This window comes from Meles meles, chromosome 17 (genome assembly GCF_922984935.1).
Source record: "Meles meles chromosome 17, mMelMel3.1 paternal haplotype, whole genome shotgun sequence".
NCBI classification, from domain to species: Eukaryota; Metazoa; Chordata; class Mammalia; order Carnivora; family Mustelidae; genus Meles; species Meles meles.
The window spans coordinates 58,081,627-58,105,296 of NC_060082.1; the positions used below are offsets into that span (position 1 = coordinate 58,081,627).

General features: G+C 38.9%; 1 protein-coding gene and 1 pseudogene across 1 annotated transcript in view; one reads left to right on the forward strand and one right to left on the reverse strand.

Annotated features, from left to right (window-relative positions):
• SMYD3 (SET and MYND domain containing 3) overlaps positions 1-23,670 on the forward strand; it is a 699,109-nt gene that overhangs the window by 76,113 nt on the left and 599,326 nt on the right. The gene's annotated exons all lie outside the window — the stretch shown is intronic.
• Positions 16,319-16,400, reverse strand: LOC123928504 (annotated as a pseudogene).

Below are 23,670 nucleotides of genomic sequence, written 5' to 3' on the forward strand. Positions count from 1 at the left end.
TGTCTCTCGGACATTTGTGTGAGGAACTACAGGGGTTAGGTATGTTTGCAAATATCACATTTTTAGTATTTTACCTTGTCATAAGCCTGACATTTTCCTCTGGCTTTTATAGCCAATAGTCAGTTTTTCCATTTTGAAGCAATCAGTTATGGTATTGATTTTACAAATATTCTTTTCTCATACTTCATTTTGTTACTCAACTTTAAGGAACCTAAGGGGACAAAAAAGTTGGGTGCATGCTATAATTATTCTATCACCCACCCAATTTCTCAGAGAAAGGCAAAACATCACAGATTACCTTAAAATTAAATCTAGTTTCCAAAGGAAATGATATAATGATAGTAGGGTATTTAACACTTTAAAATAAAGTTTTAATTTATAGGATTTGAATTGCTTCTTGAAAACGAACTTAAAATGCTCTAAGTTATGGTGTGATAAATTAGCTAGGATGCCATTTCTCAGTCATTGTGTTACTGTAACAATAGGAAATCCCTTTCAATAATGCAGTGTCAGCAGATGCCTTGGCTCACAGAGGTTTGTAGAATTTGTCCCCGTATGGTACTGGTCTAATATACGTAAGTTTTCATTGAAAATTTAGTAATAGACAGAAATCCTGTTGCAAACTCAGAGAGCCAGCTTCAATGGGCTTAGAAAAACAGCACTTTTTAGATAATATCTTTAATGTGAAAGTTGCATTTGCTAAGATTAGTACATTTTCTCTCCCAGATCACAGTATATTGGGTGATATTTTTATAGTGAAGGAGGATCCTGTTCATTTATATAGTAAATTGTCTCCCTGTGTTAGATAAATAGAACTAGTTCCAGAGTTGCCTTTTGTAACTGTGGTAACACATTATCTTATGGGTGTAGCACTGTGATGTCCTGATTCTCTGCTACCTGCTCTTTGCACCGTTTAGTGATACAACTGTGTCAGTTTGTTCAGTGGGAAAATAAGGGATGATTTTGGGCTGTACTTCCACAATAGCACTGGGAAACTATGCCTTCTTCGCCTCTTCATTATTTGTTCTTTGTTTTTAGAGGCAATTGGTATAATTGAGTCTTGATTTACCTTAGTAAATGGGGAGGTAAAGTTTAAGAAAGAAACCAGTTGTAGCGAAGTTTGAAATGGAATGGAATTAACTGCTTGAGATGTTGAATGAACTTGATCTGTGGGGCAATTCATGATTATATATTCATGTTATTCAGTCTTTACAGATGTCTAGCAAAGCCTTATTTTTTATGAGTTATTAAGGTACTTCCCTCATTTCTAGAATTTTTTTTGGGACGTCCACTCAAAGCCAAAGCTCTAGGCACATTTCAGAAGTGAGAATGTTTGTGAAATTAAGTCTGGGTCATTCAGGCAAATTAAGTTCTTATCTGCACTAAGCTCTCCCAGACAGATGACTGGAAGTCCCCTCCGTACTTGCACAAATTAAATTCCTAATCTCTTGGTTTGCAAAAGACTATGTCTTAACACCTGTAGGGGTTTTCTAACTCAGCTCTCTTGAGTTCATTTTCTTTGTTGTTAGCTGTGTCATATGCTATTAGACTCTGGACACGTTGAACAGTTTGAAATTCAGATAAAGATTTGTGTGTGGCTTCAAAATAGCAGAATCTTCTTATTGCTATTTATCCCTTAGGTGACTAGTAAGAAGGTAAAGTTTTTATGTTCTTTAAAACTGGTTGTTTTGTTTTGTTTTTGCTAAATTGTGTTCTGATTGGGATTAGATTCATGGAAAGCAATTTTAGAGACCTAGGACAGACTTGTAATTGAAAATAATACATTTCCATTTTGTCAGAGTTGACTGTTAACAAGTTTTTTCTTACTCGTAGCGTAAACTGCTGGCTCTTAGTATTTTACTGAGTGTTTACTATATGTTAGGTTTGGTGTTAATCAGTACTTCATGATATGTCATCCAGTCCTCAATATTTCAGTGAAACAGTAAAATAAGATTGTTATGTTACCACCACCATCATCATCATGATGACATCTTTACCATCACTCATGTATTTTTTTAAGATTTTATTTAGAGAAAGAGAGAGCATGCACGCATGTGTGTGCAAGCAAGTGGGGGGAGGAGCAGAGGGAGAGGGAGAGAGAGAATCTCTAGTGGATTCCATGCTGAACTTGGAGCCTGACTTGGGGCTCCATCTCACAATTCTGAGATCATGACTTGAGCTGAAACCAAGAGTCAGGCACTCAACCAACTGAGCCACCCAGGCACCCACCCTCATGTTTTATAGATGAGGAAGCTGAGCCTTCAGGAAATAAAGGACATACGTGACCTTTGTTATGTTGAAGTGTGTTCTTCTTGACCTGATGTGTTGAGCATTTTTATCAGGAGTGTTGAATTTTGTCAAATGCTTTTTGTGCATCTACTGAGATGATTGTATGGTTTTTATCTTCCATTTTGTGAATGTGATATACCCCATTTATTGGTGTGTGTATGTCGGTCATCATACTCAGTGGTGAGGAGGTGAAGTGTTGAAAAGCTTTTTCTCTAAAACGTGGAGCTGACAACGGGGCCTGCTCCCACCACTGCTGTTCAACACCGTGCGGCAAGTCCCAGCCGGAGCAGTCAGGCAAGGGAAGAAGCAAAAGGAAGAAATAAAAGTGTGTGTTTGTAGATGATATGATCTATATAGGAACTCGGAAAGGCCCCACTAAATAACTGTTAGAATAGGTGAACTCAGTAGAGTTACAGGATACAGAATCTAATGTAACGCCCGTCATGGCGACTGCAGTTAATAGCGCTGTGTTGTGTATTTGAACGTTGCTAAGAAACTAGCTGTAGGTTTTCCCTCCTGAAAATACTGTAGTTATGTGAAGTGATGCATGTGTTAACCAACCTTATTGTGGTCATCGCTTCACTATATATATATATGTCTGTATACGTGTATATATATATATTAGATAGTTGCATTGTATACTTTAAACTTACATAGTGTTATTTGTCAGTTATATCTCAGTAAGGCTCAAAACAAAGGGGAATAAAGAAATTTATTCAAAATCCCATGGCTCGTAAGTGGTAGAACTGGATCTAAACCCTGTGTTTTATGCTTCCAAAGTCCTCACTTTGTACTCCTATCTTACATATTTATAGCTTTCACCAGGTTGTCCTGTATCTTGATTCAGCTTCCATATTTAGACGTTATTATGGATAATTTTCACAGTTTATGTGTCTTGGATTTCCAGCTTGAGTTCAGCTTTGGAGCTGTTTCTTAGGTTAGTCTTCAAACTGGAATATATGTGTACCTGGGGTTTCATGGAACTTTCCAAGGATTTTACATGCAAAAATGGTTTTAATGGTATTTAGATGCTTAGTGTACATAGTTACTTTCCTAGAATTTTTTTTAAAGATTTTATTTATTTATTAGACAGACAGAGATCACAAGTAGGCAGAGAGGCAGGGGTGTGTTGGTGTGTTGGTGCATGTGTAGATGGGATTACTCTGCTCACTTGTTAAGAGCCCTGAGAATACATTTAACTCTCTCCAGAGAGGCTGTCACATGGTAGGCATTTTCTGCTTGTTGACTTAATGAATGGATGTTTGACCAAGTCATTAAAGAGAAAGTAGTGAGAAGACTAATAATAGTATCAGGCCACACTTCCAGTGTGTTTATTATGTGCTGTAACGAGTGCTTTATGTACATTAACGTGTGCATCAACTCACAGAGCCCTCACAGCTGCTCCACTGACTCTCACATCTTTCTTCTCTTCTTAAGATTCTATTTATTTATTTAGAGAGTGTGTGTGAGGGGGAGGGGCAGAGGGAGGTTCTCAAGCAGACTCTGTGCTGAGCTTGGAGCCCAATGAGGGGCTCGAACTCACAACCCTGAGATCATGACCTGAGCCAAAATCGAGAGTCGGATGTTTAATAGACTGAGCCACCCAGGCAGTAGCAATGGACTCTCACATCTTATTCATGGACTGGAGTCGAGAGAGTGCCTGAACACTCAACTTTAACTCCCTGTGAAGTGAACAATGCAAAGGAAGCCTTTAGAGTCTGTCTGACCTGCTCTGAGTGACATAATAGCGTAGGCATCGTGGCCTCAGACTGTGGGCCCTCGACAGGTTCTTGTGTTCAAATCCTGGTCCTGATTTTAAGCAGCTCTGCAGATTATTGGTCAAATGTGCCTTAATTTACTCATCTGCAAAATGGGGGTGACAGTAAAATGTAACTTATGTGATTGTCCGGGACACTAAAGGAGTTCTTTGTGCAACGTGCTGAGGAAGTACCCAGCAAAAGTAAAATGTCGTTAAGTGTTATGTATTATTTCATAAATGACTGTATTATCATTTTTACCTCACACAGTGAAATCTTCTTTAGTTTTTCAGACAAGAAGTCTTTAGTGGGGGCACCTTGGTGCCTGAGTCATTTAAGTCTCTGCCTTCAGCTCAGGTCATGATCCCAGAGTCCTGGGATCGAGTCCCACATTGGGCTTCCTGATCAGTGGGAAGCCTGCTTTCCCGCTCCTTCTGCCTCCTCCCCCTGACTCCTGCAGTCTTTCTCTCTTTCTCTCAAATAAATGAATAAAGTCTTTAAAAAAAAAAGTCAGCAAAAAAAAAAAAAAAAAAAGGTCAGCTTTAGGGGAGTATGTTTTCTATATGACTGAGAAGTTACTCAGACCATAAAATGTCACTGTTGTTAGTTTAGGGAAAAAGAGAAGCTATTCATTGTCCTTGTATTAGTGGTTCTGTGAAGCCCCTAGAACGCTTTCCAGTTTCTTACAGATTTAGAGTTCTAGTGATACCAGAGAAGAAGTGACTTGGCTATTTCTCAAATAAAGATCATTAGTAGCAAGTAATATCAACTTGTTGTTTTTAAATGAGCCACCATTTGCTCATCATCGTAGTGGGCTGTGGGTACTTTTCTCACAGGATTCTGTTGAGGGTGAAATGGTGTAATTTAGAGTCAGTGTATTCACAAATTCTGCAGCATTTCACAGACCATGCCTTGGCCCTTTAGGTGAAGTGACCTTGAAGCAAAAAGATATTTTTGTACTTATGAATAAGTTAGTGTCCGTGAATGAGATCTAAGAAAGGACCACCATAGAACGAATTATACTTAAAATAATTGCTCTTTAGATCTTCCTGTGGGTCTCCTCATGAACTCTTCCAAAGTCTTGGACGAAAAGTTCCTCCTCATATGTCTGTAATACGAACATCATTGTGAAAGGCCAAGGGGAAAGGCACAAAACAGAGATTAAGGGTTACCTATCATTTGTTTTTGCATAATAAGACCAGATTGGAGGACTGAGGTTCACCCCACTCACAGGTGTGCATCCCTGCCCATAGCCTTAAACCAAGCAACAGGCAGAGATACCTTTACAACATATGGCAGAGAAGGCATTGTTCCATTCACGAAGGGATTTCTGCCTCTCTTAGGAAAGTACAAAGGAAGGGGCACACTAGGACATTCAGAAAAGTGGTCACAGACGAGAAAGTCCCAACCCTGTAATTATGAAAGGGATTTTGCGAACTTTTTTTCCCTGAAAGCTCTCGATTCTGCTGCTGGTTGTTTGAATTCCCTTCTGTACTCCATTAAAGTAGTCACACACGAGACTCTACATTTTGGTCATGTGAAGGTCAACATTCTCAGCTTCACCTTAAATATGTTTGCACACTTAATTTAGTTGCACCTCCAAAGTCCTGTGTGTGTGTGTGTAGACGTGTACTTGTTGATTTGAAGAGAGGGCTCCTACATCTGTAGGTTCTGTCTGAAGAGATTTCTGTAAATTTGACTTTGTAATTAAAAAAAAAAAAAAAAGTACTGGGGTACTTGGGTGGCTTAGTTGGTTAAGCGTCTGCCTTTGGCTTGGGTCATGATTTCAGGGTCCTGAGATTGAGCCCCACATCAGGCTCCCTGCTTGGCGGGAAGCCTACTTTTCCCTCTTCCCACTGCCCCTGCTTGTGTTCCCTCTTTCACTGTGTTTTTCTCTGTCAAATAAATAAATAAAAATCTTTAATAAAAAGAAACAAACAACAAAAACATATTTATCCGGCCTTAAGTATCAGTGAATTCCCCTTGCGAAAGAGGTCTCCTGTTTCTGGGTATATACCCCAGCCTGTTTGCCTGTAATTAGTGGGGGCTGTTATTTTTTTGGTATTTTCTCTTGATTGTTTTAATTACTTCAGTCTTAAATTTATGGACTTACTCACTGCAGTTTTCCGATAACTAGTGAAATAGAAGGATGGTTTTCAAACACGAGGCAGAAATATCCAGGGAGCCTTTCTTCTTGTGATGACAGTCGTCACTGTGAGGTTCTTCAGAATGTCCTATGACAAGCATAGCTTGATGTCTACAGAGCAGAAAGTGCTAGGTACAATCCAGTAGGATACCCAGTAGATACTTGTGGTTATTTAAATTAATTTAAACTTAAAAATTGCATATTTTAATTACATATCTACATATTAGGTGTTCAGCAGCCACAGATGGCTAATGGCTTTTGTGTGGGCAGTGTGGATATTGAACGTTTCCACCATTGCAGAAAGTTCTGTCAGTGCCCATCTATTGTGTAACCTACATGAAGTGTGTCAGAACTGCTCTGTGTCATTTGTGGAGATGATTTGCTGAGTAAAACCGTAGAGCCAGAGAAGTTTTCTTTATATCTGAAGATAAAAATTTAGAGTTAGAAAATAAACACATCTGAAAAAACAAAACAAAGGGGCACCTAGCTGGTTCAGTCGGAGGAGCATGCACCCCTTGATCTCGGGATCATTACTTCAGGACCCACCTTGAGTGTACAGATTCCTTAAAAATAAATTCATAAAACAAAACAAAATAACAGCAACAATATACTCTTCAAAAACTCAAAACACCCATATGAGGGATTTGTTTATAAACATATCAATTCTTTAAAATCTTTGTATTGAACCATTGTGTATAGATACAGTTTAATACATATACGCTGTCTGCGAAAGTGTGTATTACAAGTTGATGCATTTTTACAAACCAGACGCCACAGTGTCACTGGCACCCCGCGTGCCGCCTTCTGTGTTGAAAGTGTTACAGAGCTCGCTTATTTATTAAGGAAAGTATTCTTACTTTTAAATATTAAATGATTTGAGACACCATGTCATAAGAAAACCCCTGTTCAATTTATGAAATAAAAATTAAATTTCGAAATAAAGTTGAATTGAGGTTGTGTTTCCAAACTTCTATGGTATAAATACTATCTCCAATGTGTGAAGCAACATTAGGCATGAATATTAGACATGAATGTAAGAAGCTATAGAAGTACTGTTTGTGAATGTTTGACAGAGACTTTTTTTTTTTTTTAAAGATTTTATTTATTTATTTGACAGACAGAGATCACAAGTAGGCAGAGAGGCAGGCAGAGAGAGAGGAAGGGAAGCAGGCTCCCCGCTGAGCAGAGAGCCCGACGTGGGGCTCGATCCCAGGACCCTGGGATCATGACCTGAGCTGAAGGCAGAGGCCTCAACCCACTGAGCCACCCAAGCGCCCCGACAGAGACTTTCTTGATATTTGATCCCTACTATTCCCTGGCAGAGCACTTCTGTTTGGGAAACACAGGGATCACCAGTTCTTCTGTGAATTGCCAAGATTCCATTTCATGTGCACCAAGGAAGGAAAACCCACAGCCTCACCTTCAGATGTAGGATTATAGTAAATGTTTAACAAATGAATGTAGTAAGTTGGAGTGATTAGACTTTCCCAAGAAAGAGGGCTGACTTCGGCGACACATACACTAAACTGTCCCAAACAGTAAAAATACTAGTATTTTTTCCAGTTGTAAGGTAAAGTTTGGGGCTTTCAAAGCATAGAAACTGGTTGGTTTCTAGACTCTTTGTTTTGTACTTACATATTTAACTCCAGAAATAAGGAAGTTGTAGGAAAATAATAGTCACATGAATATTTTTAATTTAGCAACTTATTTTATAGATATTTCATGTAATAAATCTTTGGATGCAACTTCTTATGGTCTAATAAATACATAATTTTTTAGTCCTCCTTACTGAAGAAGTTAATAAATAGATTGTTTTATACCTATGCATTTTGTTTTGTTTTGTTTTCTATTATTTGAAGTATAGTTGACATATAATTAAATTGGTTTCAGGTGTACAACCTAGTGATTCAACAATCATACACATTATGAAATGGTCACCATGATAAGTATGTTATAATACTATTGATTGTATTTCCTTTGCTATACTTTTCATCTTATTTATTGTTAATGCCCTGCAACAGAGATTTTTACTATCTATTGTAGACTTGTTTTTTTTTTTTTTTTCAGATTTTTTTGGGCGGGGACTAGAAATCACAAAAATGCATTTCACATCTTGAGTTAGCACAAACACATACATGTTTACAACTGAAACCAGTAAATAACACTTTAGTAGCTGTGATGTGGTATGTATTTTATCCCATTCATCTTTAATCTCTTGTTTACTTCACTTAAAAAATGCCCTACTAAATTGATTTTACAACTCACTAATGGGTTTCAGCTGGCAGTGTGAAAATCCTATTTTGATCCTGTATAGAAGCTCAAGTTTGGCAGTTGCTACTTGAGAAACCCTGCTTTCCTCCCTCTCCATGTGGGGCTGATGGTATGCGTGTTCCTTCATACAGCCTCTATTGGCCTTCGGCTTCATTTCTGTCCCTGTTGAACACATGAGCTCCTACTGTCTTTTGCTTATTGTGGCCACTGTTTTCTAATCCTCCTTGACCACTTAAAGCTTTGGCAGTGGTGTAAAATGTGCCCACTCTCCTCTGTGACCGGGTGTTTGTTGGGATCTAAGGGAAGGGCCATAATTCTTTTCAGAGTGGGCCTGCAGCCTGCACCATCACTCCTTTCTCCATTTTTTTTACCCATTTTTGAAAAATGGAGATAAAATTCACATAACATGAAATTCACCACATTAACCATTTTGAAGTGTCTGTTTGGATTTTTAGCATATTCGGTGTTGTGCAAGTATCACCTCTATGTAATTCCAGAACATTTGTAGCACTTCAAAACAAAATGCTCTATCTCCTAGTTTTCTTCTCTGCCACCCCCAGGCAACTACTAGTCTATTTTCTTTTTCCCTGGACTTGCTTCTCCTGGACAATTTGTATCACTGAAATCATACAGTATGTGTTCTGCCGTGATTGACTTCTTTCACTTAGCCTAACGTTTTTTCAAGGTTCCTCCATGTTATAGCATTTGTTAGCACTTAATTCCTTTTTTTAAAAAAGCTGAGCTATAATTGACATATAACACTATATTAGTTTCAGACATACAATGTAATTATGTGATGTTTCATTCCTTTTTTTGGCCAAGTAATACTCCATTGTATGGATATGCCACCGCATTTTGTTGATCCATCCATGAGTTGATGGGCTTCTACCAGTTTCTGACTATTGTGAATAATTTTGTTTAGAACATTTGTGAACAAGAGTTTATGTGGATATATGTTTTTATTTCTCTTAGGGTGTGTGTGTGTGTGTGTGTGTGTGTATGTATTTGAGAGTGGAACTGGGTCATATAGTAACTGTTTATTTTGAGGGTTGGCCAAACTGTTTTCCACAATGACAAAAGTATTTCACACAGCAGTGTACAAGGGTTTCGATTTGTCTACATCCTCAACAACACTTATTTCCATTTGTTTTAAAGTTATTAATAGCCATTCTAATGGGTGTGGATTCATATCTCATTTTGGTTTTATTTGCATTTCTCTAATGATAAATTATATTAAGCCTCTTTTTATGTGCTTATTGGCTATTTTATATTTTCTTTGAAGAAATATTCAAACCCTTTGCCCATTTTTTAATTGAGTTATTTGTCTCTTTAATGTTGACTTGAAAGAGTTCTTTATATAATTTGGATATTACTTCTTTATCAGATATGTGATTTTTCAAGTATTTTCTCCCTTTTTGTGGGTTGTCTTTTCACTTTCTTGATAGTGTCCTTTGATACACAAAAGTTTTTAATTTTGATGAAGTCCAGCTTATCTGTTTTTTTCTTTTGTTATTTGTGCGTTTGGTATCATATTTAGGAAACTGTTATCTAATGCAGGGTCATTAAGATTTATACCATCTTTTCTTTCCAGGAGTCTTAGTGCTCCCATTTAATTCTTTAATTCATTTTAAGTTAATTTTTATGTATAGGGTAAAGTGGGGGTTCATCTTCATTCTTTTGGTTGCGTATATGCAGTTGTCTCAGTACCATTTATTGAAAAAACTTTTCTCCCCTCCCACTGCATCTTTTTTGAGATCTATCTATACCTCTATGTATAGGAAGGAGAATCATAATTATTTGTAGATTCATTCATTGATTCAGTAACATTGGATCCATTAATATTTCTTACCTTTTTTTCTTAAACAACTTTATTTCAGTGTCATTTAAATACCATGAAATTCATGCGTTTTAAGCATACAATTCAACTATCGTGAGAGGAGACAGAAGGCAGAGAACCAGACCCCATTCTAGAATGCTCTGATGGCTATCAAAGGCCCTAATTGTAGATATGCACATAAGCATTTGACTCAATAGACAAAAAGTGCTTCTGTCCCAAAACCAATGTGCCACATAATTTGTCTTCTCAGAATTTCTTGTTTGTTCCCAAGGTGAAGATATAGGACAGGGCTTTAGGTTTTTACAAAAAAGAAAGTCTAGGGAAACTTGTGAGTTGTTGGCCGGTACCAGGAAAGGGATTTCTCTGGGCCTGAGTGAGCTACATTTTTCATGTCTTGCTCCAGCTGTCTCTCATCATTCACCCATAAGCTTGTGCTTATAAAGTCCTCTCCATGGTTGAAAATTCATTTACTATTGTGGTTTTATAATAGAAATCTGATCATGTATTTGCAGGAAGAAAGTTATAAATAAAGAGTAATTTACTGACTTGATTTTATTTTCCCACTGTTGACATTGTTTGTATTTTGGCAGAACGGAGTTGGATCACATATAGAAAAATTCCCTCTGAACATTTGCCAGAATCAGTTTACTGTCATTTCTAGTTAAAAAGGTTTTCTTTTTTCAAACTTAACATATACCTCCTTTTTGCATAGCAGATGGGAAAGATCAATGAGCTGCTATAGAGAATTACAGGTTTTTTTTCTTTTTCTCCATTTGATCTTTGATCTTAAGATAGCTTTTAACCCTGTAGTAATCTCCTGAGAGATTTGAGGAAATATTTTGTAAAACAAAATTATGGGGACTATGAATACATAATTGTTGCTCTCAAAGCGTTCTGTCAAATGGAAAGTAAATGCTTTTCAGAAATCATTATCAGCTGTTCTGTGTTTTTTATTAGGCTGAGTTCTCAATGTAGTTTATATCAAGCTGTATTATTGCAATTTAAGTTTTGAATTTATTGTTAGGGAAATAATGAGACTTTTCTTGATATATCAACAGTCGGAAAAAGTCACATTAATGAACAGCCAAAACTCTTTAATTAGGTTTTAAGACTAAAAACTATATTAGAGTATTTTAATTTAGAATGTGAAAGGTTGCTTTTATGTTGACTTTTCAATAAACTTTAAATTTGGTTTCATAGTGTCGTACTTTAGCAAAGAAGTTCAGGCATTAATAAAAGCAAAATTGTGGTGCAGAAAAAGCATGGCTTTTACCCTTAAGACATAACAAAACAAAACAGGCTGGACAATTGTATGTTTATTATTTTTTTGGAATCCTTCAGAGAGTTTAAGTTATAGGAGCCAACTAGCTTGAAGTTAAAGGAGAAACAGATGCCTTCAGTGTGAGACAGGAGTACTTGCTTACCTGTTCAGATACTGCTGGGCACTGGTAGGAATTTAGCTAGAGCAGTTAAAGAAATGATAGGTGCGGAATGAGGGCGGCCAAGAAAATGTGAAATCCTGGAAGCTGAACACATAGGGAGAGTTTATATCCACCTGCTGTCTTTTTCTCTATGAACTCTACCAGGTATTCCCAAAAAGGATAGGTGAGATTCCTAAAAAAGTATCCTTTGGTAGTGCAGAGCTTGGGGAGAACAGCAGCTGCTACAGGTGGAGCAAGAATTTCTGTCAGGACCCTCCTTCTCTGTCTTCCCTTTGCCCTCTACTGAATGAAATTAAGGGGGAAAACAAACAAAAGTAATAAAATAAATAAAAATCACTATTGCCTTTAGGGCACTGGTAAAATCCCATTCTCTTCTGGGGTTTGGGAGGAGAATCAAACCTACCTGTGGATGGCATGTTGGGTCCAGAACCACAACTAGATAAGGGGTAGGAGCGACAGAGAAGCCCATATCTCTGAGACCCAAGGATTCAGTGACTGTCTAAGATTTTTTTTTAAAAAGATTTTATTTATTTATTTGAGAGACAGAGATCACAAGTAGGCAAAGAAGCAGGCAGAGAGAGAGGGAGAAGTAGGCTCCCCGCTGTGCAGAGAGCCTGATGCGGGGCTCAATCCCAGGACCCTGGGATCATGACTTGAGCGGAAGGCAGAAGCTTTAACCCACTGAGCCACCCAGGCGCCCCGAGTGTCTAAGACTGATGCTTAATCAGAACACTAGAAAATCCCTCTTCCTATTTTCTTTTGCCACAGTGGTAAATCAGGTAACAAGTAACAGTGGACTGTTGCTGGGAGAGCATGTGGCAGAGCTGAGAGTATGGCAGACAGAAGAAACCTTGGCAAACCAGTCCTCATTCTAAACACAAGTTACCAGTAGACGAATTTGAAGACTGGCATGGGGAGGGTAGCCATATCTGAAATAAACCTCAAAGCCAGCCTGACTTCTGACTAGACTAACTTAAACCCCCACCCTTAAGGCATAGCAAAACAAAAGGTGTGTCCATTTCGAGGCATAAAATTTATCTTAGTCCCTCCTCTTCACAGGATACTCAACTTCCAACAAGAATCCGGAGGCCTGCAAAAAGGCAGCACTAGTACCCACAACATTGTCAAGAGACAAAGCCATCAACAGAATCAGATTCAGACATGACACAAATACTGGAACTGTCTGATAGAGACTTTAAAGTAACTGTAGTTACTATATTGAAAGCTCTAATGAAAAAATTGGATGGGTAGCTTTAGCAGAAAGATAGAAATTGCAAGAAAGAATAAGTAAAATTACTATAAATGAGAAAAAGCAGAAATGGCCATTATCTTTGGTGTACTTATGTGTAGTTCTGACACCACCAAGGAAAGAATCCGTGAACTTGAGAATAGGTGAATAGAAATAACTGATGGGGTGTCTGGGTGGCTCAGTCATTTGGGCATCTGACTCTTGGTTTCAGCTCAGGTCCTGGTCTCAAGGTCGTAGGATCAAGCCCTGTGTTGGGCTACAGGTTGTATGAGGAATCCTCTCTCTCCTTCTCCCTCTGCCTCTCTCCTGCTTGCGTGCTCTCTCTCTTAAAAAAGAAAAAAATCAAAAAAGAAAAAAATCAAAAAAGATAAAAAGTAGGGAAAAACACAAAGCAGAGCAGTGTCTAAGAACTATGGAATAATATTGGCATGTCTAACATAAACAATCGGAATACTAAAACTACTAAAAAAAATTAAACTGGAAAAGGCAAAATAGATCAGGGGTTGCAAGGGCTAGAGATTGGGAAGGGGTTGATTCCTAGGGGCAACAGGAGGAGTTTTTTTGGGGAATGATCTGTTCTGTAACATGAGGTGTGTAGCAGTGCTGAGAGTACTGACCCCCATCTCTGGCCTTCTGTCTTGTTCTCCTTCGCTCAGTTTCTTCTCTGGGGCTCTATGTGTTCCAGGCCCCTTCGAGATTAATATACACACTGTAGAAATGCCTGCCAAGGCTGGGTTCGGGGGAGGTTTGCTTTTTGCCTCTCAAGAATCAGAGATAGCGTGGTCTTTCTCCTTCCTGATGCGCAGGGGTGCCACAAGATCTAATTAAAGGTTAGCTGTCAATGAGGTGCATGGAAACCCTTTGAGGTGTGTGTGAACCCTTTGAACTCACTACAGTGCCCCTCCCCGTGTTCCCTTGCTCTATAAAATCTGGGAACTAAGGTCTGGATTTTGCAGAGAATAATTATGTAGCTGCTATGGCTCATCCTTCTGCTGATCCCCGCCCCGTAGTAAGTTACCCTGAATAAAACTCTGTGAACTGTAGGGAGTGGCCTCCTTCATTTTCTGGTCTCAAAGTGCCTTCTCAGTTTGGGATACCTTACTTTCCCTTCTCCACCTTCTAACAAGTCTAGACATGATTCTATTTGTCAAAACTCCTAGAACTGCATATCTGAAAGAGTAAATTTTTCTCTATGTAAATTAAAAAAAAAAATACCCTAGGGTGTGAGGGGAAACCAAAATAGAACACAGAAAATTAATGACCCTAACTACATTACAAATGAGGAACATAACTTCACTGAAGGGAGAGGGGAAGAAAAGGACTAGCTTAATTAATGTTGGAAAATAGTATTTTGACTGGATATTGTTAGGCTAAAGACCAGAAGGAGCTGCATACAAGTACTGTATTCTGTTTAGTAAATTTGTTTCTTGCAGAAGTATGGATTAGCAGGCACCTGGGTGGCTCACACATTAAGTGTCTGCCTTCGGCTCGGGTCATGTTCTCAGGGTCCTGGGATCGAGCCCCACATTGGGCTCCCTGCTCAGTGAGAAGCCTGGTTCTCCTTCTCCTGCTCCCCCTGCTTGTGTTCCCTCTCTTGCTGTCTCTCTCTCTGTGTCAAATAAATAAATAAAATATTAAAAAAAATAGAAGTATGGATTAGCAATTCAGAAACTTTGTTTACTAGAGTTGAAAAAATAGAGTAGATAACGAAAGCCATGATAAAATGGCTTATCAAATTCTTATCAAATTATGATAAGAAGAGGTAACAGGTTAGATTGAACCTGTGGTGTTAGATTGTAATCAGAGATATCAGTATGAATTCATTCTGAATATTTTAGTTACACATGTAAATAGATACAGAAATAAATTATTTTTATATAAATAAATTACAAAGTGTAGTATATGCATGGATTTGTATTACATACATATTCCTATCTCTGCTGAGAGGCTCTGGAAGCAGAGATAGCTCGGGGGTGATGAACACACCTGGTTCCTATATCTTGTTTTATAAATAACATTCTCCAATAAAAGGAAGCAAGGCTGCTTGAACTGGTTGATTCCAGAACTGGGTTAGAAATCTACAAGATGAGCCTGGAACATTTTATTTTGCTACAACTAAAGAAGTTTTTTTTTTTTTTTAAGCTCTTATTTATTTATTTATTTATTTATTTATTTGAGAGAGAGGGAGAGCACTTGAGCAGGAGTGGGGAACAGGGAGGGAGAGAAGCATACTCCCTGCTTAGCAGGGAGCCTGATGTAGGGCTTGACCCCAGGACCCAGAGATCATGACCTGCGATGAAGTCTGACACTGGATCTGACTGAGTCACCCAGGCACCCCACTGAGGACGTTCTTAAAAAATGAATGGGACATATTGAGGGGTACAGGAGCCAAACAGAAAGCTCTCAATGGCCAAAACTGGAAGAGTTTGAGCAAAAAAAAAGTTACAGCAGTTTTAGATGATAAGTCACAGAATAAATAAAGGTTTATGAGCCCATACTGATATAAATAATTAGATGAATAAGTAAATAGGGAGATAGCATACAGAAGAATTTGAATTATAAATGTACTAATGGTGATTTAAATAGGGAAATAGAAATAGAATAGGGGAATAGAAACAGAAATAGAGGGAGAATATAAATAGAAATAGAGGGAGGGAAATACAAAATCACCATTAGTACACCACAGTAGTAATTGTTAACAAGCAAGATCCAGTGATGGATGAAAGTTTGAGAAGAAACAGGATGTTTGCAGAATCTCCAAGTATCTCTTCCAAGATCTTAATTACAAGGGATAGAGAGTACCTTTACAGTGGGTAAGTCTGGCAAATACCACCTTAACTAAGGGAAGAGAACATCACCTTTATGGTATTCTTGCCAAAATGTATAACCTCAGCATAATTATGAGAAAACATCAGATAGACCCAAAATATGTGATTATTACTCTTCAAAAGTATCAAGTGTCAAAGACAAGGATAGCTTTTAGGGATTGTCACAGATTAGAGAGACTAATGCATATCAAAATGCATTGTAGAATTCTGGCCAGAATAAGGACATTAGTGGGAAAATTCATTTGGCACCTACTTCCAACTCTTAATTGCATTATTGATTCATGAAACATTGGGAAACAACTGGTGACAGGTGCTGAGCTGGGACCTGTGCTACAAAGATTATTAAGGTACGTTTCTTCCCTTGACAAACTTGCAGTTGCTGGAAGGTTGTAGCAAACAATAGTAGAGGAAAGTTAACTGTCATGCGGGACACCCTGATCAATGTGCTTTTACTGAGCATGTTTTGTCCAGTTTCCTTGTACCTTCTGCTTGACATTTCTTCTATCATTTAGAATCTCAATTAGCAATAATCGCGCCTCGGATAAACCTCATTGGCTACGATACTGCCACTGCGCAAAGCTATCATTTAGAATCTCAATCCTACTACTCCCCCCAACACACATGTCATTAAAGCCACTTTGGAATTCTCAGTAGTTCCTGAAGGAGTTTAACTAAGGAAGGGCTGTCATTATCGCTCTGGCTGTACGTTATCTGGTATCCCAGTTACTCCTTGCATGACACACTACTTTTACCAGGAAACTGTGGAGTATAAATAAAATGCCTTTGCTTAAAATTCTGCTTCTCTGTTTTGTTTATCCCATGGTCTATTCATGGAATAATAAAATAGCTTAGAAAATCTGTGGACTCTCCTTGTAGGAAAAACTATGTACACCCTTTTTTTTTTTTTTTTAAGATTTTATTTATTTACTCATGAGAGACAGAGGTGAGGGAGAAGCAGGCTCCCCACTGAGCAGGGAGCCGGATGTGGGACTCAATCCCAGGACCCTGGGATCTTGACCTGAGCGGAAGGCAGACGCTTAACCATGTGAGCCACCCAGGTACCCTATGTACACAATTTTGCAGTAATTTCAGATCGTTAGACCTCAGTGATGCTTATCAGTTGAACCTATGTAAGAACCATGTTTTGGGGCAAGGTGAACTATCAGTTTGTCTTGATATTTGGTTTGGTTCTTATCACATTAGTAAATAATTTTGATAGGGTGGCAATTATGGTAACTCAGACAGTGAAAAGTTATTAAAAAAGAACACGTTGGGGCACCTGGCCTTCGGCCCAGGTCAGGATCCCAAGGTCCTGGGATGGAGCCCCGCCTCACGCTCTCTGTTCAGTGGGGAGCCAGCTCCTTCCTCTTCCTTTTACTCTGCCTGCTTGTGCTCTCTCTCTCTCTCTGTCAAATAAATAAAATCTAAAAGAGCATATTATGTTTCATAATGATGGTTGTGAGGGCACGCAGCAGGACCGTTGTACCGTAGCAGGCTGCCTTCAGAGTAGGAATATGACTTAGAAAAGAGTCAGCCATCAATTAAGCAGCCAAGACCAAGCGAGTGATGGCCTCCCCCCTTTCCCCTAACGGAATCAGCAAGGAATGTAACTATAGGATGATGGTCTTGGGAATCTTTTATGTTACTCTTGTGTCTCAGCAGGGTGAAGCAAGTGAGGTCAAGTTCCTTCACTTCTTGCTACTCCATTCCTGATGGGTTCCATTTGCCCTAGTGCTATTGCTGTGACATTGGTCTAATTTGATATTTAAAGGTGAACCTATTAGTTCTTAATGTTTCAGTGTCAGAGTGGTTGTGCTGGATCCAGATTGCAGGGGTTTATGGAATGACTGCCAGGTGAGAGACTGCAAAATCCACATTCATCTGCCTTAGTTCATTTGATCTTATTTAATTAAATGAGGTTTTGAAATATAACGGGATACAGTGACATTTTATTGTGTGGGCTGAACTGTCTTGAGGAAAGGAATATGTGGGAAACCTGAATTGGTGTTTTAAGAGTTACTAATGGGATTACGGAGGGTTGTGGAAGAATGGTGTGCGATTTTTATAAAGTGAGCTACAGAAAGGCCAGTGAGACTGCAAGATAAGGTTGTGTGTGTGCGTGTTGAGAGTTACCTCTAACACCAAATGCTTGTGATGACACCTTTGCTTACATAAAACCATAATGATTTATATTTTAAGATGGAGTTCTCGCCTATAGAAATAAATTGCTTTATTATTAGTGAATCTAGGATGAGGGAATGTATGCTACAGTTGTGGCACATTCCTGATTTACTTACCGATGGGTAATATCTTAGGTTCTAGTCTATGAAACTCCTCTTATTTATAGTTTAATTTGTGCTATGTCTGAGCTAATTTGAGCTTTGTTGGTCATAGATTATGACTTCGTTTGCCTTTTGTCTCTTAGAAATATTCTAAGAAAAATTCTAGAGTCCTTTATTATGTAGTAAAGTCTCACAGCATATTGAAAACAAAACCTGATGCAGAGAAGTGGTTTTTGTTTTCAAGTGAATATGAACAGACTCACTAAAGAGAATCTCTTACTGTGTTTTGTTTTGTTTTTTCACTCCATGCAGATTACATATTTTGAGTTTTTGATAAGCTGTATTTCCTGGATGATCTCTCTTACTGAGTGTGCTCTGATTGACTTTTTAAAAAGCACCAAGCAGAGCCACCTCCCCACTGCTTTAAAATCTTTTTGTGAGAACAAGGAGAATGATTAACTTTCTAATTGATGCATGGTGGCATAGCTATCTAAGATACTTTCATTAAAGCAACTTAATGTTTCAAAGATAGCCAAGTTAAATATGTAATCATTCTCCTGAGTAATTAAAACGAAAGAATGGATATAATTAGAAATTGTGTCTGTCTTTTTATAGGGTATCACATAACGGATAGTTCTGCTATGAACACACAGTTGGTAATAAATGGTTCTGGTCGTTTCCTTGGAGAAATCTGCTGGAGTAGGTGTTCCTTCAATACTTGTAGTCCAGTCTGAGATTAACCTAACTTTTACATTGCTTTTGTGTGGCGTCTGCAGTTATGCAGTGAGATAAAAAAAAATTACATGTGTATCGTACTGTCTTTTTTCTCCCACAGTATAGCCAGATAATTGGGTTTCTAGAAACTGATTTTCCTGATTTGATGAGTAAAGGCAGTTTTTAAGTTTTTATTTTTTTAAACTTTTTAAAAGATTGATTGATTGATTGATTGATTGATTTATTTATTTATTTGACAGACAGAGATCACAAATAGGCTGAGAGGTAGGCAGAGAGAAAGGGGGAAGCAGGCTCCCTGCTAAGCAGAGAGTGCAATGCAGGGCTTGATCCCAGGACCCTGAGATCATGACCTGAGGTGAAGGCAGAGGCTTTAACCCGCTGAGCCACCCAGGTGCCCCAATTTTCGAGTTTTTAATTTTTAAACAAACTTCCTTCCTTCCTTCATTTATTTTAGAGAGAGAGAGAGAGAGAGAGAGAAAGAGATAGCGTGAGTGTGGGGAGGGGCATGGGAGAGGGCGAGAAGTAATCCTAAGCAGACTCCACACTGAGCGCAGAGCCAGTGGGGTGGGAGGATGGTGAGGGGGAGAGAATATCAAGCAGACTTCCCTCTGAGCAGGGAGCCCAAGGTGGGGCTGGATCTCAGGACCCTGAGATTGTGACCTGAGCTGAAATCAGGAGTTAGATGCTTAACTGACTAAGCCACCCAGGTGCCCCTTGGCTTCTCTCTTTTCTTTCTTTTTTTTTAAAGATTTATTTATTTATTTATTTATTTGACAGACAGAGATCACAGGTAGGCAGAGAGGCAGGCAGAGAGAGAGAGGGAAGCAGGCTCCCTGCTGAGCAGAGAGCCCCATGCGGGGGTCAATCCCAGGATGCTGGGATCATGACCTGAGCCGAAGGCAGAGGCTTTAACCCACTGAGCCACCCAGGCGCCCCGGCTTCTCTTTTTTCTAAAACACTTTCTGTTCTCTCGATTTTGTTTCCACTAATACGGTTGTTGCTTCTTATTCTTTGTGAGCTCCTCTTTTCGGTCCACTAATGGTGAAGTTCTTTGGGTTATTTCTCTGGGTTCCTTTCTTTCCGTATGTGTCACATCTTCTCAGAAAATTATATCATCGCTTCAATTCTCATCTGGCCAGGATGATTCCCAAATAAAAATTCCCAGCCCAGATCTTTCTTTGGGATTCCTGACTCCTATCTAGCTGGCTTTGGGGTAGTTCCAATAAGTGAGAAAAATCACTGAGATGTCCCATAAGTGCTTTAAACTCAGTGTCTCGAAATAATTCTTTAGGGCTTCCCCTACCCTCTTACCCCCCTTTTCTGGTTCTGTCAGTTTTAAGTGCCTCTTCTTGCCTGCCAAATGCTCTGGCCCTAAACTGTATTCCCAGCTTCATTTTCCATTATGATACATATATTTTTTAAAGATTGATTTATTTGAGAGAGAGAGAGTATTTGTGAGTGGGTGAGTGGTGTAGGGAAAGGGAGAGAAGCAGACTCCCTGCTGAGTGGACAGCCCACTGTGGGGCTCGATCCCAGAACCCTGAGATCATGACCTGAGCTGAAATCGAGAGCTGGCCACTTATCTGACTAAGCCACCCAGGTGCCTCACTCTACCATCATGCATATTTAACATATGCTGTAGTGGTCCTAAAATACTTGGGCTTCCTACCAGTATGTCCTGAATCTGTCTATATCCCTGTTATTTTTGCTTGCTTCATGCCTCCCTCTGAAACAGATCCTCATCTCTTAAACACGCTCCAACAGCTCCTTGCCAGCTTGATGCCAGAACTTTCCCTGATCTAGGGAAGCTACATTCCTCTTACTCTATGTTGCTCTTTCTGTTTTGTAAACTCCTGTATTTTACTGAAACCCGTTTAATGGCATTACCTCATTCTGCTAATCCTTATCTGTTCCACTACTCTATTACATTCTGGATGCAGGAATTAGGACATTTTCACTTAGAGGACCCATACACTGGGCCTGGCATATGGTGGGCATTGCCTGGCGTAATGTGGTAGTTGATTGTGGGGTTGAGGAGTGAGACTTCTGACAGTGCTTTCAGTTATCATTCACATTAAATTCTGGGCACATTGCAGGATTGGTTCCTGCGCCATTTCTCAGCCTGCGTGTGGAGTCAGACTAGACTCATGCTGGATGTATATGGGGAAGTTGTAGATTTTTAGAACTCTGGCTAATGGCATTTATCATGTTATTTGACTTGAAGATGAGCATTTTCCTCCCCAATTCAACATCATTGATATTACCATGTATTTTATAGCCGATAGTCTCTGATGATAACTGATAATGTTGTATATACTGTTCTTAGTAGTAATCTTTAATAACAACATGCTATATAATCCATAGCATTTTAGATTTGATGAATTTTAGTAATTAAGTGTGTGAGGTTACATGATGATTTCCATTCCTGGAGTTGTGTCACCCAGGGGTGTTATTGGTTGTAGTGGACATGGTGGTTCCTACTCAACATTCTTTCCGACCCTGCCATATAACACAGTAGTTGTGCAGGGTGAGTAGAGTGGGTTCCCCTCACCCTCCCGTCCGTGGTGGTTTCCACTGGTGGAGATAACTCAGGGCAAACTTATTCCCATCTCTAATGGGAATGATGCCTAGGTGTGTCCAATTAAAGACTGGGGGCTTTTGTTGGGTGGGAAGAAATACTTACTCCCTCTCCCTTTTCCATAGGAACAAGGTAGTGTGTGTAGCCCCTGGAGCTACTGGCAGCCATCACACCAGAAGGGCGATAGCCCAAGCTTTAAGCTAGGAGAGGAAGAGGGCTGAGCCAGCAGTTGCGGAGAACTGAGTTGCTGTCTGAGAAACCACCGAGAGGCAGTAGAGTGTTAACATTCAGAATGCGGCTCTGGACTGGAAAGCCTGGTGTGCCTGCTCTGCCCGTTCCTCACTGTGGCTCTCTGGGCAAGTGAAACGACCCTCTCGCAGTTTTGTGGTGTGCGGAAAAAGTATGGATGGTGGTGTAGATGGAAATAGGATTGTCCTCCCAGTTAATCTATCAAATAATCAGCATTTTACTTTAATAGGAAAATACCAGAGGTAGTCCCACAAAGGTCAGAAACATGGTATTGGAGTGTTAACAAATGCAGTTGGCAGAGGAAACAAGGAGAGACATGATTATTAGAACACTGTTTTCTGTTTGCAGTTGATGTGGCATTTCACGTGGAGAACTCTAGTGAGTCAGTGGTAAAACTGACTCAAAACAATGAACCTAATGAGCATTGTGCCAAATGAAATAAGCCAGAGAGAAAAGGCATACTGTATGATTCCATCTATATGGTATGTTCACAACAGGCAAATCTATAGAGACAGAAGGTAGATTAGTGGTTGTCTAGGGTGGGAGCAGGGATGGAGAGCAACTTTATATAGGCACAAGGTTTCTTTTGGGGGCTAGGGAGCTGTTTTAAAATTAGAACTGAAGGTGCATTGTTGAATCATTATATTGTACATGTGAAACTAATACAATACGGTTAAGCATACTGGAATTAAAATTTAAAAATTAGATCATGGTGTTGGTTATACAGCTCTAAATAAATATACTAAGACCTCTTGAACTTTATACTTAAAGGAGTGAATTTTAGGGGTGCCTGTGTGGCTCAGTGGGTTAAAAGCCTCTGCCTTCGGCTCAGGTCATGATCTCAGGGTCCTGGGATCGAGCCCCGCATCGGGCTCTCTGCTCAGTGGGGAGGCTGCTTCCCTTCCTCTCGATCTCTGCCTGCCTCTCTGCCTACTTGTGATTTCTGTCTGTCAAATAAATAAATAAGTAAAATCTTTTTAAAAAAGAGTGAATTTTATGATACATAAATGATTTCTTAACATAATTTTTTTTTATTGAAACAGTGAAATAATTCAATAGGATAGTAGGATATAAAATTATGACTCAGGTTCTCACCTCATGCAGGTGAAAAAGCCTTCTTATGAAAGCCTTCTTATGCCTACTCGGTATATAATACCTTCCACTCTGCACTCATTTTCCCTGTGATCCTACTGCATCTTTCTGTGATCCTACTGCATCTTTCTCCATAATGATTACCACTGTGTGACATACTATGTGTTGATTTATTTATTGTCTTGTTTCTTCTGTTGGATTTTAGATATAACAAGGGAGGGAATTAATTTTGTCTTTACCTTCTAGAACAATATTGGTCACCTAATATGGATTCAGAAAATATTTGTGCCGTGAATGAATAAACAAATGAAAGACTTCAGTTCATTAAGAAAGTGATGGTATAAATTTTTGGGATTAAAAAAGCTATCTTTATTCTTAAAATTATATTATTATTATTTCTTAATTTTTAAAAAAGATTTTATTTATTTGACAGATATATTACATTAATTATAAGGTACTTATGAATTCATCGTGTGGAAACCTTGTAGCCTGTGTTACTAATTCTCCAACTGACCATGAGCAGATTATACTCTAAGCCTGATAAAGAAAGAAATGGGGTTAGGGTAGTATCTTCCAACTATTTTATTTATATATATAAAATATATATATGTGTGTATATTTATTATTCTAAACAACTTTTTTGTTTTTTATTTTTTTTTATTAAATTTTTTTTTAAAAAGATTTTATTTATTTATTTGACAGAGAGAGATCATAAGTAGGCAGAGAGGCAGGCAGAGAGAGTGAGAGGGAAGCAGGCTCCCTGCCGAGCAGAGAGCCCGATGTGGGACTCGATCCCAGGACCCTGAGATCATGACCTGAGCCGAAGGCAGCGGCTTAAACCACTGAGCCACCCAGGCGCCCCTTAAAATTTTTTTTTTTGAAGATTTTATTTATTTATTTGGCAGAGAAAGATCA